The 19,085-nt window shown below is 37.3% G+C and overlaps 1 protein-coding gene and 1 pseudogene across 1 annotated transcript in view; both read left to right on the forward strand.

Annotated features, from left to right (window-relative positions):
• Positions 1 to 19,085, forward strand: part of Marchf3 (membrane associated ring-CH-type finger 3) — a 142,322-nt gene that overhangs the window by 12,901 nt on the left and 110,336 nt on the right. The gene's annotated exons all lie outside the window — the stretch shown is intronic.
• On the forward strand, positions 3,348 to 17,923 carry LOC113200415 (small nuclear ribonucleoprotein E pseudogene; annotated as a pseudogene).

Consider the following 19,085-nt stretch of genomic DNA (forward strand, 5'->3'; position numbering starts at 1 on the left):
TCTTTACTGAATAAAAAGAGATTAAATAACTTATTTATTTGTCAATAATTCTGTATTTCCAGTATGTTATTTTGCATTGTAGGCCTATTTAAATGTAAACTTTTTATTAACTTTATTTCTATATCATAGTGTTAATAAGACTGATGATTACTGATGATTACAAGTGACTATTGTTGAGGGCCCTTTCATAAATTAGGATTTTAGCATCCAAGAAGAGCTGGTAATTTGCTTTTGTCACACAACAAACATATAAGTGGCTAAGCTAGGATTTGGACTTAGGTTCATCTGCCTAACCCTTCCTACTCTCCATGGCTTCCCTTCACTTGGAAAACAGTCCCCAGTCTACCATGATCTGCAGGGTATTAGGTGATAAGGCCCTGACCAAACTTCAAAAACTGTGACCTTATTACCTACCCTGTTGCCCTCACTCAGTTTGCCAACCATATGTCTTCCTCGTTAGTCTAATAAGCCAGACTCATTCCTACTTGTGACCCTTTGCATTTGCTCTTCCCTCTGCTTAAATCACATGTATTTGGTTCTTACAGCTACATCTTCCCCTTCAGGCCTTTAAATGTCTCCTCTTCACAGGTACCTCTTATTTTTATCTGTCTCCTCCACTAGAATATAAGTTCCATGAGGGCTGAAACTTACAGTAAAATGAGTGAAAAAAACAAGTGAATAAGTTAATGAATGAATATTTATAAGTTTTGATTTCTAATAATCCACAGTCAGTCTTTATTGCCTTCTCTAAGAATAAGGTAAGATGTCAGTTGTCATTTAAACTTGAATATGTCCATCTCAGATTTTTCCCTATAAAATTTGAGGACTAACAAAACTTATATTTCACTCTGTTTGAGGGCAAGAATAGATATGGATATCAAAATTCTTTAGAGAAGATATACTTACTATGGTATTATGTGAAAGTTTTGAGAGAGCCTAGAACAAGAGGGAATTTGAGTCATACTCTCTAGGTTTTTAAAAATTTATTATAGTTTTAAGGATATCACCAACACTTTTATTTTGGCATAAGCCCTTAAAAAATGAAGTTACTTCTAAGGCTGGTTGTAAACTGGGAGAAATTTTAATTGCATCATTTGTGATGGCAGATTCATGTAAACAAAATAAAATTGTTTTCTTGGCATACACATAATTTTTCATTTGAACTCATGTATCTGCTAAAGTGATTTCTTCTCAGAACTGTATTCTTAATTATTTTGAAGTAATTATGAAGGTACAAATTGAAAACTAGCTTTACCTTACATATTAATTTCCAAGAGATCAACAGAAATAAAACAGGGTGCTTCTTTGCAAAGTCCCTTTTCTCTGGCTTTCACCTTCCCCGCTAATGTAGTTATTTTGTGGAATGTTGTTCTTCTTCTTTAACTGTTTCTCTTTGGGTTGTGGTGCTATTTGCTAACTGTTATGCGGCATTATTTTTGAGACTTGCAGTGTGAGTGTCTGAGACTCATTTGACTTTGACAAGAACTTTGCATTCCCCTCCTCCCTGTTTATCTTCCTGAGGCTCTCCCCAGGCGCTCTCACAAGCTCTGGTGGTTCTGCACATCATATCATTCTAAATCCTTTTGTCTTCGTTTTCTGTCTCCTGATGTACCCACTATCAGAAAAACCTGTTAGAGTCACTTACAATGATATATACTTCTGAGCTAAACTCCCCATATCGGATTTCCAAAAACAGATCTAAATTTTATGGTGAGTAAAAACACATCTGTATTTAGAGTCATTTTTAATCCAGTTCTTGCAGATTGTTTTTAGGTTATGCCTCAGAAACAAGTCATAAAAAATGGAGGGGAAAGAAAGGGAAGAGGATATTATGCTGTTTGCCTGATACTATGTATGCTAGCGGGGACTACTTTCTTCCTCACTTTATTCGCATTTTTTAACCTGAGTATAGTTGGGTGTATAATTGTGTGAATTTATCAGGGATAAATGAGATCAATAATTAAAGGACTTAGTCCATGAACCATTATTATTTAAGTTCAACAGGTGTACAGTCTATGTAAGCTCTTGACAGCCTGCCTTTGACAGGGCAGTTTTCATATATAATAGATTGGCCCTTTTATGGATCAACTGAAGTTCCCCCCACCTTTTTTCTTTTCTTTTCTATGTGGGTGAAAAACAGCATGACACTATAGAAAATGTATAGCAAAAGCTGTAGCAATGAGAACAAATCCATAATGGGTACACACATTGCTGGAATATTTCCCAAGTACTTTGGGGGATGGCAGTGAGGTTTCTTTGGCTGAGGCAAAGTGGAACATGTGCTTTTCCATGTGTGAATACTGTGATTTGAAAGGTCCTTTTATGATTCACAAAAGCAGCTGCTTTTGAGTTGGTGTAGTTATGGAGTTTTGGAGATTCATTTAAATAGGTGTATTGCAGACTCCTGACATCTGTTCTAGAGATTTGGTTGGGTTTTAGGAACTTGCTTATTCACAAGTGACATAGAACAAGTATCCTTCATTGAACCCTTTGCTTGTTTCTTTAGGATTTGTGGATCAAAGCTAACAAAAAGACAAAATTTAGAAGAGTCATTTACTGTGTTACATACGTCTGCAAGGATGGCCTTCCTAATTTTAAAAACTATGAATAGCAGTTTTACTTTGCCTAGTAAAACATTATGAGTTACCCTCAGGCATATTTTGTTGCATTGGAAATCTTTCTTGTTATATATTTGTAACTACTGGGGCATTATTTTTCAGTGAGTTTTTCATTTTTTTCCCCATAGTTTTACCTAAGGAAAAGTGTGAATCTTATCTGTATTTCTATTCCATCTTTCAGTATTAGTTTTTGTCTACTCTTTTTTATCATTATGAAGTTATTTTCTCTTTTCTAAGGATTTTAGACCTAAATGATACTAGCAATATTGTTTCCTATCAGGCACTTTCAACAAAGGTCATCTGTGATCAGTTCTTCAAATGAGATAATAAATAACTAGGATATGATTCACTTTTTTCTAGTTGGTTTTCAATTTATTAGATACTGATATAATTTAGCATTTTTACAGGTTCCTTTAAAATGAATGTGAAGGTTATTTTGTTGTTGTTGTTGTTGTTGTTGTTTTTAACGGATGATAACTATTATGTTTCTAAATGACAAAGCAAAAAAAAAGATTACCCCAAAATAAGATTAGTGTGGATATCTTGAGCTGGAAATCATCTGAAATGTTTCATGGCTACATTTGTGCTAAATATAAAAATAATTGTGTTGCCCATGTGTGAGCATCAAAAGTCCCAGTTGGAAAACTGCGTGGTATAGCAAGTAGGTCACTATTGATGGTAGAACATGAGACAGGAAATGTCAGAGCTAAGATTAGAGGCCCAAGCAATATGTCTCGCCATGCTTGCTGCATTGGTCGTCCAAAGAAGAAGAAGGACTCGACAGGGTATAACTAACTTTAGCCCAATTTGAAAGTATTAGCAAGGGTTGCCTTTTAATCTGTCATTCCCATTTGTTTCTAGATAACTCACTTCTCCAGTTTGGCAAAATAATTGAGCTGCACAATTCCTAGGCTCAAATAATTGGGTTTGCACATTGACAGATCTCTGATGCCAATTAGAATGGCAGCCTTGACATTCTAAAAGTATACATGGAAAGCAATAATCAGTTATGTACAATTACTTCTGTGGATTTACCTGGTATTTGAAACTGTTTTTTAGGGAATAACCAATCAGTTAAATGTGAATTATCTTAAAAATCTCTTTTATCTTTATATTTGAAGGTGTGGTAGTATAGGGGAGAATGGAGGGGAGTACACTTTTAGGGAATGCTGTAAACTTTTCCTTTTTGAGGGGGGCAGTAAGAGGGAGATTTATTATTCATATGTTGGAATTTTTCATCACAGAAGGTATTTGATGTTTGTAAGCATACTTGCATGTACTAATTTTTAAGCAAAAGGCTAGGAAAAGAAAAAAAACAGTGCTCTCCTGGCTCTGCTCTGATGAGAGTTAATACCACATTCTTGGGCTCAAATCAAGATGGTTCCTTGGATTCTGAGCATAGCCATCCCCTTATGCTAGATTAAGCAGTTGAACACATGCCCAAAGAGCCTGCAGTTATTTGGATGACTAGATAGAGGCATGCCGTGTTGATTGAATTTGGATCTGTCGTTAGAGCCATATTCATTCATTTCCAGCACAGAGTCCTTCACAGAAGTACCCTGGCTTATGGATTCAGTGAACTTTGAGTGGCTAGTTTTATTGCTTGAATCTCAGAGGCCTTCCTAGGCTCATTTTTTTCAAAGGTTATTAATGCAGATTGAAACACTCTACTTTGAGCTAGGATTATTTTGTGTAGGTTATAACTTTTAAGAGGAGAGGTGAATTGTGTGAAGTCTCAGTGGAAAAAAGTACTTTTAAAAATGTATTATTTTATGGTTGTTAAAATACAAATATAACATAAAATTTAACCATCTTAACCATTTTAAGGCATACAGATCAGTGGTATCAATCCATTCATGATGATGTACAACCTTCTCCAGAACTTTTTTTATCCTTTGTAAAACTAAAACTCTTTAAACGGTAACTCCTATTCTCTCCTTCCCTGGCCCTTGGCAACCATTGTGCTCCTTTCTGTCTTTATTATTTTGACTACGCCATCTCATATAAGTGGAATTATATATATTTGTCCTTTGTGACTGGCTTATTTCACTTAGCATAATGTTGTCAAGGATCTGACATGTGCTATAACATGTCCTTCCTTATTGAAGCGGAATCATATTCCTCAGGTGGAAAAGAATTACAACAGTGTTTTTAGTGTTTATAACTTCTCCATATTAAACATTGAGCCTATATTTTCATGCCTGATCCAGGTATAGTATATTGAGAAAGGGTTGGAAGCACAACCCTCTCAGATGGTTCTTCAGGATGAAAATTCTGGGAATGGTTTCGGAGTGGCAGTAAGAGATCTGTCTGTTGGCTTCTGGTTGGAGAATATACTAGAAGTGTGACAGTTGTTGTGTCAGCTGGGCCTGGTTCATATTGTGTGCCTGGTTATCAGCCATGATGGAGGAGATGGTTGGAAGCTATGGAGTTAGCTTATTGCCTAGGCCTCTGTCAGGGAATGTGGGCTGACAGTTTGATGGGACCATGCTATAAAATATCTAAAAGTGTCTGAAATATATTTTTTATTTGAAAAGAAGGTTTAGATTTTGGTTCCCCTTTCTAGTTTCAAGAATGTATGAGTAACTAATAAATATTTAAATCTTGATGTGCCTGGTGGACCCCTTACTACTTTATGAATTTAGTTACCTAATTTTGGTTGCTGCTATGAGATATATCTCTCTCTCTCTCTCTGTCTCTCTCTCTCTCTCTCTCAAGTCAAGTGTAAATGATCAGATGGCCATGTCCCCGATTCTGCTTCCTCCCCAGTTGGAGCCCTGAATCCCAGCCCTGGCTGTGCTTCTGACTGGAGATGGATGTTGAGAGTCACCAGGCTCCTTCCTAGGCCTTATGTTCTTCTAGGAAAGGAAAGAAAACTGGATCACTGCTGTAGACTTGTTCTGGTGTTTAATACTATATGATTTCATTCATCTTTCAAGTCTGTTGATGTTGATTTCTCCCCTTTTTTTTTGGGGGGGGGTAAACTAGATATTGAATTCAATTCACTTACCTTACCACTGAGCCACATCCCTAGCCCATTGTTTCACTTTTTATTTTGAGACAGGGTCTCACTAAGTTTCTTAGGGACTCGCTAAATTGCTGAAGCTGGCTTTGAACTTGTGGTCCTCTTGCCTCAGCCTCCTGAGCTGCTGGAATTACAGACATGCACCACCATGTTGGGCTATTTTTTCTTTTTGTAAGTGGAAACATGTAAACTTGGTATCTAATTAGTGACTTTTATTGTAAAGACAATACTTCCCAGGTTACTGACTGGCTGCTGAAGTTGCTCTTGTGACTGTTTCTTTAATCTGTGTTGTATGGAATAGTTCAAATAAGTGTGTCTGATTACAAATTATAAGTAAGAGAAACCAGCAGGCTGCATATTTTGATGCAAAGAGAAGCAAGATCTTTTCTAAACAGAGTGGGGTGGTTGGGGTTGGCTGAGTATGGAGGGTCTAGTTTCATGGTAAAATAAAGAGGGGGAATCCAATATGCAAACATGTAACAGGAACCCAGTGAGGATGCACATAGTTAATAACCTCTGTCCCTTCATGGAGGAAATGCAATGCCAGTGCTTATAAACCTATGTGTAAAGATGAAGTACAAATAAAAGTGCCATTTATAAAAGCCATCTTGTCACTTTCTAAAAGACCTAATAGAAGAGGTATTATAACTTTAAATAAGATACAAACAACCTTTTCTTTTACTTAGACTCTCTGATGATAGATAATGTTGGTTGAATCTCTAAAATAGCAAAAAAAAATCTAGACCTGTTTCTTTCTCTTGTCATTTAGTTAACAAAACTTTTTTCCAAACAAAAAAGTACCAAATGGCATCTACATTGTATCTACATTCCTGTCCTCAAACACAGACACAGCCAATCAACCATTTTCCTAAGGGCAAATTATTCTTATCTTTTATGAAGCACTCCTGTTAGGAGAGTGATTAACCCCTGGAAGGAATTGAAGAATAACTAAGAACAAGACAGAAGTTCATTTTCATGGAGAAAATTTGACCAGACAGATTTTAAAGGGCATGGCTTGGTACTTTCTTTCTTTTAAAACTTACCTTTGTTATTGTAAATTAGGATCTTAAGAGACTTTACTTATGGGTGACTAGTTCTTGCTGCTATAGAAATTATTTCTCCTCAATGTTTATAACTGTCTTTTCAGACTCTTAATATTGGCTTTGCCCACTGGACCAGGTTGCAGCCTGCTGGTGGTGTATAGCTTCATTCCCCCTACCTGCAATGGTACACATTGGAGTTCCTGAGCTCCTGCCCCTTGGTGTACCACATGCAGAAAACTTTGTTTAAAGCAAATAATCCAAGTGGTAAGGACTAGATTTAGAAAACTTTTACTTTCTACATAATAAAATAGGTTCAATTTCTTCTTCCCATACAAAATAGAACTGTCCAGAAGAAAAGCCATGAAAATGCATGACCCCATCACATTCCTCCCACCATTTGCAGCTGTTAAGTCTTCCAAATACAATTTGTATCCAGGGAATAATTTTGTTTTGAAAGAGACTTGTTGACATTTCTCAGTTCTTCTCCCAACTCTGAGAGGATTCACCACTCAGAGGTGAGTGACTACAAGAGAAAACTCACCTATCAACCTTCCTGCATTCTTTACAGGGTGGGCTTCTGAATGGAGGGTTTCTCTGGAGCCAATAAGTGGAAACATGAATTTGGGGATAGTCAATAGTCAGACAACGAGGGCCTGTGTTCTTCTAGCATAACCTCCATTGACTTCATTTATGAGTTGAAAATGGCATTCAGGATTATCTAAACTAGGTCTCCAGAGTGGAGTTTGCAAGATTAACTACTTGGAGTATGGGAGAAAATACTAAAACTTTAATTTTTTTATATTCAAAAAATAAGAAAGGTTACATTTTACTATCTACAACATATGAATCAATATAGGCACCCACTCCTGTTCTTTAGGTCAGAAAGCCATGTGTTAAATAGGATATAGACAGTGCCATGAGAAGGGAGTGCATTTGTCTTACTTGGAAACTTCCACTGTTGTTCCCTCTCGAGTGGGCAGCAAGTTGCCTCGTATTTATATGTGCTCAGGTAAGTCAGTTTTCAGAAGATTAGTTATTTTCAGACCTCAACACCAGTGACACCAGACCTCACCACCAACAATAGAACAAGAATTCTGGGGGTGGAGTGGGGGGAATGAAAGCAAACACCAAGTATGATTGAAGCTCTCATTGTCTGTGCCAACAAGCACAAATGAACAAATAAAAAATGGATGAGTTGACACTTGGCTAAGTTATTAGCCAAGTTATGGGTTAAAAACAATAACAATCCATCAAGTCTTATAAGTTGGCCCTCTGATCTCAAAATTGAGATAACTAATTAAAATACAGATTTATATCTACTATCATTAATAATGAGCATGTTGAAAGGAAGGGTATACTTTGCTCTGAAAAACTTCCTAATGATAATATGAAGATGTCATGATTAGAAAAACAGAGAATAACCTCTACAATTTTTCCTTCATGTCTAATTCACCTACTAATCCATGAGTGTGTATTGGATAGAGAATGGTGGAGACTGAATCCAGGCCCTCGCACATGTTCAGCTTGTGCTTTACCATTGAGTGGCATCCCAGGCCCCTTACCTAATTTTGTGAATAAAAATTCACTAAACTAAATGGCAATCATTTCGAATCCTCTCTTGAAATTTTATACTCATATGCAAAAATATAGAAGTATCTATCTTTCAAAACACTTGTTCTGCCCCTAACTTTTGTCCTTCCTGCTTGTTCTTGTCCTAAAACAAGATAAGATAATATGTTGAAAAAACACAATCTAAAATGAGTTTCTTTGTCAGAAAAGGCCTTTGAAGGAATTGGTAAAAATGTTGCCAAAATCTTGAAGAAACCATTTGAGAACAGAGCACAGTAGGCCAAAGTCTTGCTCTACCTTTAGAAGATGTTAGATCTGACCTATTGAGCTTGTTAATTTCTGTTTCACTGATGAAAATATACCAAGAACTGCTTTTTGATGAATTACCACTAGAGATTAGCTTACAATGTTTATAAAAATGTTTTTTTTGGCGGGGGGGGGGGGGGGGGCGGGGAACCTGCATAGCTTTTCCTCTTAAGACGCAGCTGTTTCTTAGAGAAAGATTCCAGGGTAAAGTTACAAGAGATAAGTTTATTCACTGTATCGTTAATTAGCAACCTAGTGCAGCCAAGATGTTGATACCCAAAGTACAGGAAATGTTATAGATGTTACTAATGAGATTAATTTTATAAAAACAAACTTTTAATATATAATGTAGTAGAGGCCTACAATATCTGTAAGAGGATCCATGAAAATCTTTTTACCTCACAGAGGTTTGCTAAGTAGCTTTATTGTTTGACAAATAGTTGTAAACCTTTCAGATAAGTTATATTTCTGTGATAACCGCAACTTCAATAGTGTGCTACCTAGCAGTAAAAGAACTAAATGTAATGAATCTGTCCTTTCAAGATAAATGTGTCATTTTTAAAATGATAAGAAAATAACTGAACTATAAAGAAACTGAGTTTCTCAACTGTGTTGAGAGAGAATATTATGAAAAACAGCTCTTAGAAATGTTTATATTATGTGTGATTTTATTGCTTTAAACTATGACAGTCACTAAAATCCAGCTATTATAAAATAAATTGAACTTAGAACAACACTTTCAAATTAACATATCACAAATAATTAGACCTAGAGTTTCAAACACAATAAAGCATATTCTAGTCACATTCCTCTTGATTAAAATGATTATTTAGTAAGATAAAAAAAGAATGTGTACTGTTAGAGATATTTAAAGAAAATATTTTAAAGTATTATTTAATATTTATGTCATGTTTTATCATTTCAATGTTTGTTTTACAGTGTACATAGTATGGCACATGAATGTGTATCTAGTACACCAACAGATTTTATACCCAAAAGTTTATCAGTGTTTGGATTTATAATCTAATAATTTTTATATTAAGATTCAAAATTCAATAATTTTGTTTTTTAGCTTTAGTCTTAAAGATTCTTAAACTTGTGAGTCCAGAGAATAATTATTTAAACTACTTTGAGATAATAAAAGACATGTACCTTCAGAAAAACTATACATATTCTGCCAAATAAAATTTTGCCCAGAATTTCAGGGTAATCATATGCTCACTATTGGCTGCTGTCATGTTCGCTAGTTAAATCCCCTGCATGAGGACATGAATACCTGTGTAACATAGCCAGGGTTGTATAGTGACATAATCGGATCTTTGATCAAGACTTCCTGAACATGTGTAACATGTGTAACATCCAGGCTTGGGTCTGGCTACTGAGGATGCAAACATGAGGATGGAACTTTCAGATCCCTCCCAAAGTTCCCAAGTCCAGTCGGGACTCCAGATTCAACAAATAATCACAATAGACTTGTGTTTAGAATAAACTTGTTTTTCTCTTGGGCATCAGCTGACACCAACTGTGTGAGGGTATTTTGCTAAAATCCTGGGAATTACAGAAACGAATAAGGCAACCTCTGTAGAGAATCAGGTCCCAATTACTTTATTTGGCAAAATATGTTGCAGTGTGGCTTTTTCTAACATGCTTTTTATATTGGGGATCCTCATGGCAGTCCTCATTGATATTTTGCAGCAATTTTTCTATTGCATGAATGATAATGTACATGTAAAAGAAGGTGAGGCAGAAAGTCAGACTCCTTCCTATTTCTGAGCAACCCAAAGCTCTCTCTTGGGTTTATGTGCATTGACATGTACCTTTTTTTTTTTTTTTTTGCCTGTGGGATAAAGAACTGAACTCTTAGATAAATTGGCAAATGGAAGAAAACAGGGAGTAATAAAGGAGGTGTAGAATTTTATAAGCTTCATGATCTCCTTCCCCAAAGGCCTGAATCTATGTAATGAGGTAGTAGAATAAGTGCCTGCTGAGTCTGAATTTATTTCTACAAAAAAAGAAAGTAAAAATAAATTAAAATTTTTCTGCCTTGGTCTTTAGTTGGTGGTATTCCTGAAGGTGATATGGAGTTTTTCCTACAAACATTGGACTCTGTGTAGGGGGCTAAAAATCAACAAGAGCAGCATGGGGAAATGGGCAGGCATTATTGATCTCTGTGAGGGCTATTTCTACTTTAATGTTTGCAAAAGGCACAGCCCAGTTTCGCAACCTATTTATAGAGAGAAGATCATTCTTTGCTATATATAGATGATAAAAACAAGGTGGATTGTCAGGTAAATTTTGATTCATATCAGGAAATAGAACTAGAAGGGATCTCCCTGGGAATGAGTGAAAGGGGCTCATCCATGGGGTTTCTGTGGAACAAAGAGCCTGGAGTTAAGTACCTGGAGCTGCCTTGCTGGTGGATGTGCCTCCCTGCTGAATTCCACCTCCAGTTGGTGTTTGTCCTCACTGACGCCCCAGCCTCCTCAACCACCTTGCTTCCCTGTCCTGGGCGCTAAAACCAACCCAGAGTGCCTCCCAGAGCCCTCTGCCTTTCATCCTTCTAGTGAGTTCTAATTCCCCATTGTTATTTATTCTGTGTGTGCACACATGTGTGACAAATGTGTGTATGTGCACACCTGTGTATAATTGTCCTATTTTTTATGGAATGCTTTTTAAATTTAATTCTCCATCCATTTTGGGGGATAAATTTTTGTAATTTTTTCTCTCTATTCCTCTGGTCCCAAAGTTGTTTACTCCTCCAGTACTCTCAAACCCTTAATTTCCTTCAGTTTCCCACCCCACTCTCCAAGCTTCTACCTCTTAGCCTTTTCATTTTCTTTTTTTCTCCTTTTCTTATAGTTGTTGTCAGTTCAACAAGCATTTTGTGAATGCTGGGCACCTGTTAGGTTCTGGGGCTAAAGAGATAAATAAGACAGAATCTCTGTCCCCAAGTTGCTCAGTCCAGTGAGACCTGCGGTCATTTCTCTGCTTTCTTCTCTACTCTGCTTATCGATTGCTCCCTCCAGGCAGAGTTTCTGCCAGCACACTCCATTGCAACAACAGCTAAGCAGTAGCCCAGTGGAAATTAATTCCATCTTAAACCCCTTGTTATGTCTGATTTATGGAAGGATCTGGGCTTTAGAAAGGGGCTCACCCTCCCAGAAAAATGGTATGAGAAAGAGTTGGATTCTCTGTAGAATGCCCAAGAGATGCAAAACGCCTGGCTACCTTTGGAAACCTGCAGTGATGCTGTTTCACCTGAGAGCAAAGTGGTCCTGGCCACAGCAAATGGCTTTTTGACAGTTTACCCTCTGACATGGTCATCTTAGTGCCAGTGCAGCACCAAAATAGCTAAGCATTTTTAAATCAGTACAGAAAACAAACCAACCCTCCTTAGCCATGGTAACTGTTTATTCTAGTTTGTGGCTAGTGAAATTGCTTTTCATCTCTATGCCCATTTCTTCCCTTTAGATCTTTTATGTGTTCAAGTTTCTCTGTCCATTCAAATACAACAGGCATCAGTTTTTTGGGTTGTTTTTTGTTTGTTTGTTTGTTTGTGTTTGTGTGTGTGTGTGTGTTTCTTTTTTCAGTAAGAGAGCCACCAAGAATAGAGACAGGCAGATAGATAAATCTTTCACAGTCACAAAACTATGCCAGTTGTATATAGGCCAGACTTAAGTGGTGGGGAAGGAACTTGAAAGCTAACAAACATTTAAATATAACCCTCATCTCTATTGCTCAGTCTTCTGGTAATCACCAGACAAATGGTATCAAGGCTGAGATAATGCAAGATCTTTTCCCTTAAAGGCCATGTTGTTTGGCTGGAATTCTTAACCGGTTTGATCACTAGTGATAGAGTGACATCTTCCTGGTGGCTGGGTATCATTGGTTTCCCGGCTTCATTCTTTAAATCCTTTCATGCCTTGTCATTCTTCACTAAGTCTATTCGATTCATCCTCCGTCTTTCCCTGTTTCTCATTCCATACCCTCTGGAATGTGTCACTATGTGTAGTGTCCATTCTGTGGTGTTCTAAGTGGCATGCATCCAATTGATTACAGCTGTCTTACTTCAGTCCTACATGAAGTAATTCATTCTTGCCTTTTTCAAGTGTAGTGATGCCATGAGATCACCAGCTCTGACAGATTCAAATTACCCCTCATCCTCCTGTATGTTATATCATTGCCCAGTACACAATGTCAAATTTGTTGGGACCAAATTTACCATGACTTACTTGCATGCTATGAGCATCCTGATCATTAGCTGCTTTGTGGAGAATAGATTGTACAGGAACAAAAGTGGAAGCAAGGTAAAAAGTTAGGAGGTTACCACAGTATCCCAGAAGACACCTGATGATGATTTGGGTAAGGTGATAGCAGTGAACTTGGAGAGAAGGGTGTGATTTCCAGGTGGCAGAACAAATAGGACTTGATAATGAATCGGGTATGTAGAATGAGGAATTGTAAGGAAGCAAAGATGATGCCCAAGTTTGGGGGCTGAGCACCTGGGTAGATAGTAGCATCATAGAAGAGAGGCAGGTTTTCATATGTGGAATCAAGAGTTATTGGCTACATTAAGTGGCATTTTATAGACAATGGTGAAGTTCAATTCTAAATAGAATTAGATCAGAATACTTAGGCTATGATATGTGAAAAAAGAATCTTTTTGACCTATTATTATAAAATGGCAGGAATAAAACTGGATTACCAAATTTCTACATTTTTTGTCAACAATATTTAAAAGCTTCTAAAATTCTACCAGTAGAACTTCTAAAAAGTGCAAACTCAAGAGTCATAAATCATCACCTCATCTATCCAAACTCCCTTTTGTTCTGCCTTGTTGGTGAATTCAAGTCTAATGAACTATCAAGTGTTCTTTGCTCGTAGGAGTGTGTGGACTGAGGATCATTCAAGCAGTATTTATTTCTGCTTGGTCCTACCTGTTAACTCCTTTCAGTGGGTGACTTGATACTGTTAGGTTGTTTGGAGGTATAGGGATGATTGAGAGACCCAAGATCCTTTGGCTCTGCTGCCATATAACTCACTTAGCCACCCCGGGCTTATTGAACTCTTCAACCTAGATCTGATCTGTCATGTCATTTTGGGCTCCCAAATTTTGTTTCTTCTAGCAGACCAGGCATTAAATAGATAACCCAGAATTAGGAAACATGTTTCTAAAATATTCTTATTGAGGCTATAGAGAGAGGGAGATTTATGAGGAAGATATGCTAAAATGGATAGGAATAGAGGTAGCACAAATAAGGTTGGTTAAATGATGTTAAGGGTGGCCCTCTTTCAATTCACTAGTAATAATTTGACCTGAGATCATTAACATATAATATATGTATATTTATACACACACACACACACACATACACACACACACACACATATGATCCCTGTGAAAACTATAAAGTTTAAAATTAATCTGAAGTAGTAGTATTATTTTGCTTTGGTTCCATAATATGACTTTGCTGGGATTGGCTGATTTCTATCCAGTGTGGTATATTAGTAATAGGTAAGTGCTCTGAGGACCAGAAGAGTGCCTTATTAATTGTACCTTTGGCACTAACAATCTTTCAATAAGAGATGTTTAGTATGTTTGTTGAACAAGTTATATTTTATTTCTGGAGAATTTTTATAATCTGAAAGCAAATAACATGTTTTTTGAAAATATATCACTCTGTAAGGGGTAGTAGTACTCCCCTCTGAAGTGGTCAGGTGCCAGAGTACCAGGGACCAGGTTAAGTAGGAGACATTACTGCAAAGTGGCTGATGGGCTGGTGAAATAGTAATGGAGGTTAGGTAAATGTATGCCTAGAAATAGAACAGTGGGGGTCAAATCTGAAGTTCAGGGAGAGAGTAACCTTGGAGGTACAGGATGCAGGTCAGCCTAACCAGGACCTTGTTTACAGACAGACTCCCAGTCCCCAGGGGTCAGACTGCCTAGGAAGTTATGCTGACCTGCCTGGCTCTAATGGACTCATTGAACGCCAGTCTGGGCATAATTGTCATAAAAATGGGCATTGTATAAGAAAAAAGAAGTCTGCCATCTGGAAAAAGGAATAAAATGGACACATTTTCTGCATCATCTACATTAAATAAAAACTTATTTTGCAGGTTGGCAATATTTCATGTGTTTGACCAGATTGAGTCCTATACCTCACAGACCTGCCAGTACTATAGGATCAATATAAAAATTCCTGTTATTTTGCTGACTTAGGTATTCACTGAGGAATTATTTGGGAGGCAGACCTGAAAAGCAATTATGTGAAAAGTACAATATGCTTGTTCTCCTTGAGAGGGGTTGCTGAGAAGGAACTTTCTGGGAGCCTCTCTAGATTTTTGGCACATATGCTTTCCTCCTGATGTCCTGTGGCATGTGCTGATATTTCTTCCAGTTCTAAGTCACAGTTTTTTACTTTAATCCATCATTTTAGATCTTCTTCAGGTAACATTTGCAGATATTTTGGAGCTTTTTCTTTCATCCACAAATCTTTACAGCTTCTCAGTTTGCTGTGGCATGGTTCTGGGGATTGACAGGGAGGGAGTGGAACAGGGGAATGAGTGAGTTGCTTAAAAATGGCTTTTCTCAGGTTGACATCCACAGAAATATCCATGAGTTGTCTCTCTTAGATGGCTTTTAAAACATTCATGAGGCATCCTCCTCCTCACCCTCTTCTTGACCTTCTCCCTCCCTATCTCCCAGTCTGTTTTCTCTGTGTGAGAAAGTATATTGGTGGCATGTCCACCTGATGGTGTGTGTGGCCTCAGCTGTGGAATGCTGAATGTTTGCATGGGGTTTGCTAGGAGCTGAATCTAGGAATAAGCGTGTTGGAGAGAGGCCAATGCCCATCTAGTGTAGCTTCTCTGGTTTCACTCTTGATCCAAGCTGGGATACATTCTCAAAGTTGGAGAAAGCCAAGGAGTGGCTTGAAATGAAACCAGGAACTTTGTGCCTTATTCTTAGCTACTAGAGCATAATTCTGATCTAGACTTAGTCAGCACTTGCTGTTTCTGATCAGCAGACAGGCCCATTTAATTCTGGGTTAGGCAGCTCTCTGGCTGCCACATGGACCACTTGGTAGTGGTTTGTGCTTCCCCAACCCCTCCTTCCCCCTGCACATGGAGTTTCCTAATTTACTTTGTGACCTACAAAAAATTAAAAGAAAAAAATCCACCAAGACCTAAGATTTCCCATGTTGTGAGATATATTATTTCTTGCTGTTGAAAAAGTTGTTTTATGATTCCAGCCAGGAGAGTTTTTAGAAACAGGGTAATATTCCTTTTTTTTTTCTCTCTTAATATTTCCTCAGTTGTTCTTAAACTGCCTATAGCCTTCAATAGTTTTCATAAGAAAAGTGCTTCAGTATTCTCTTTCTAGTGATAAATAATCAGCATTTTTATTATGATCATTTTCCAAAATAACTGGCAGTGTTTCTTTGCTTTGTTGATACTATAGCACAAATAATTCCTCAAGGGTGGTAGCAGTCAAGCCTGGCTTGACTAAATGTACCAAATGGACAAAGAGAATTATTACAGACCTAACATAATTTCTCAAGAGAAAAATAGGGGGAAATTTTGAAGGAAAAAAAAAAAGGATAATCGGATTTAAAAAGTATCCAGTCAACATGGGTAAACTTGGAATTTAGAGAAATAAATTGAATTAGTTATTCTGTGGTATCTGGGATGGTGAGAGACAGCAAGCCTACTGATTAGGGAGGTGGTTTTCTCTAATCTGAAGACTTACTCCCATCCCCAACATTTGCAAAAATGGGACAGTGTTTCTCAAGGAGACTCTCAGGATTGAGCTCTCATCAAATATTACTTTAAATATGTGGCAAAGCTTCTATATTTAGCAAAGAAAAAATCAGAATTTGCTTTAAAATGCATTTGTACACATTAAAGCATGCATGAGGGCAAGAATTCTTAGTGTTTTTCCATTATTAAGTCAAATTCATGAGTCTTGATCCACTTTGGTTCAGTCTTTGGAGTCTTTTTTGGAAAGGTATCTGTTTTCTGATTGAGAGGGATTGAGATATTCAGGTTTGGGGATTCTTTTTTGCTTCCAGTACTAATTGGATCTGAAAAATAATTGAGAAAAGGCAAGTGCCTTTTTGTTTTAGAGTCATATCCTCAGAGACTAGGCTAGATAGGATCAGGACTTTTAGAGCACTCCCCAGGAATACATCAAGCAGACTTAGTTTGGGCAACCCACTGGAAAGGGTATGTATTTTAATCCCCAAACTCAGGGGGATGAGAAACATTCCATCCTTTAAAAAATAATAATCAGCTTATATCACACTGTAAGCACCTAATCTTGTGTGCTGGCTCAGTTTGCCTTTGTTGATGTCTCTTTCCTCTACCTCAGTTATACAGATTTCCCAGGCTCTAGGCAGTGCTAATGCATTCAGAGGCCTCTCCTTGTCACCAATCTCATCTTGGTACATACTGGTTAATACTGAGCTATCTAGTTTCTTAGCCCCCATTCTGGGTCAGTGGTTCCCAGCCACACCAGTGCAGTGCTGAGTGGTCCAGGAGTGCAGTAAGGGGTACCCTTTCACTTTCCCTTCTGAGGTGAGTTCTCACCACATTGACTTCCCTCTTTGTCAGGTGAAAAGCTCACCATGTTTTTGTTTTGTTTTTTTCTTGCCTTCTCATTTTCTTGCTTACTCTGCGTTTTTTCTACCTCATCAATTCAAACATAATCCTCAGCCCTACCAGGAAGTCTTCTCTGACTGCCTGGCTTTCCCGTGCTAGGAAATAGAAATTCACATCACATTTGCTGACTTTCTTTTTGTCTTATCTTGTTGCTATGCCCTATTGTCATCTGCTTGAAGATTGGACAATAATATTCCCAGTGACTACCTATTAAGTTAAACTTTTTTAATAGTTGCTAAATTTAACTTCTAGTGCTCATTGGTCCTTTTACAACAGTAGCCACTGTTTTTATACTATATCTCAGGCCAACCCCAGGAAGTATTCTTTAATACTTAATGTTGTCGTTGTCTTCATCATCATCATCATCAACATCTGCATGGTTGAAAATAAACAAGCTCTTGTCAATGTGATCTTTGTGTGAGATTCCACAATGCCATACTATATAGCCAGAGCCAAAAAATTACAGGTGTTGGTATACCCGATCTCATTTTCAGATATTTACAAAATAGATGCAGGATGCAGGTGTGGCTCTATGAACAAGTGAACATGCAGATGGAGGGCTGTATTATTGTTTTAAATGAGTACATGAACCTTGTATTAGATGATGCAGAGGATTCATTCTTAAAAAAAATTCTAAGAACTAACTGGGGCGGATCATGCTAAAAGGAGATGATAATATTCTGCTACAAAGTGTCTGCAACTAGAAATGTTCAATGAAGTGAGAAATTGCTAAGAAGACAACACAGTTTTGTTTGTTGGTTTGTTTTTCAAGTGCCCTTTGTTAGGAGTACACTTTTCAAACATTTGTTCATATTGTTTTTTTAAAAATATTTATTTTTTAGTTGTAGTTGGATACAATACCTTCATTTCGCTTATTTATTTTTATGTGGTGGTGAGGATAGAACCCAGGGTCTCACATGTACGAGGCGAGTGCTCTACCGCTGAGCCACAACCCCAGCCCCCTGTTCATATTGTTTTGATTACCCAATGTTATAACCAGATGAAAATAAATTATGTGGGATTGCTTTTATTAAGTAGATAAATAGTTACAAAAGGGTATAAGCTGAACAGCGGAGTTTTCTTTCTCCTTCCCTCAGTTTACATTCCCCAGATATTACCATCATTAATAATTTTTATGTGACCTTCCATAAATTTGTATACAAATGAAAACATATATAGAAGACTATTTTACATACTCTTCTACACTGATTTTTAAATAATTTATTATAGAGTTCACACTTATTTTTTTTTTCCTTACTGGCTTCATTGTATGCCATGTACACATAATCATTTATTGATTTAAGTAGTTCTCTGTTGATGAACATTTAGGTGATTTCCAGTTTTTCATTAGAAATGATAATACTGCAGCAATAGTTTTCCTGAATACATTATTAGTTCTTTTCGTCAATACATTCCCTGAGGGGATTAAAGATCCTGGATGCATACTGCAATGGAGGAGAGAAAGTGCTGCTGCCTCTCTTGAAGCCTGCACCCAGTGTGGCCTCTTCTCCTTTTTCTGTTCTTTCTCACACTCCCCTCTCTACAATCCTGTGCTTGACCCATCAATATGTTTAAACCAGGGTCCATGCTAAAATGCCTTAATGGACCAGGTGGTGACTGAAATATGTGAAGCTATAGCAAGTAAGAGGACCTCACCAGATCTTGTGCCCACTGTCTGCTAAAATAAATTTTCCTGTCAAAGCTGCTTCATGATTTCTTAATCAACTCAGATGATTGGTTCTATTCTGCAGGCAATATGCTACAACATTCAGAACTATTACTATCCCCACCTAGTGCTCTCTTAGGATACAGTAGTCTTTATGGAGAACCTGAGGGATCTGAGGCCTGAAGACATTGAATTTGACT

This window comes from Urocitellus parryii, chromosome 1 (assembly GCF_045843805.1).
Source record: "Urocitellus parryii isolate mUroPar1 chromosome 1, mUroPar1.hap1, whole genome shotgun sequence".
Taxonomy (NCBI): Eukaryota; Metazoa; Chordata; class Mammalia; order Rodentia; family Sciuridae; genus Urocitellus; species Urocitellus parryii.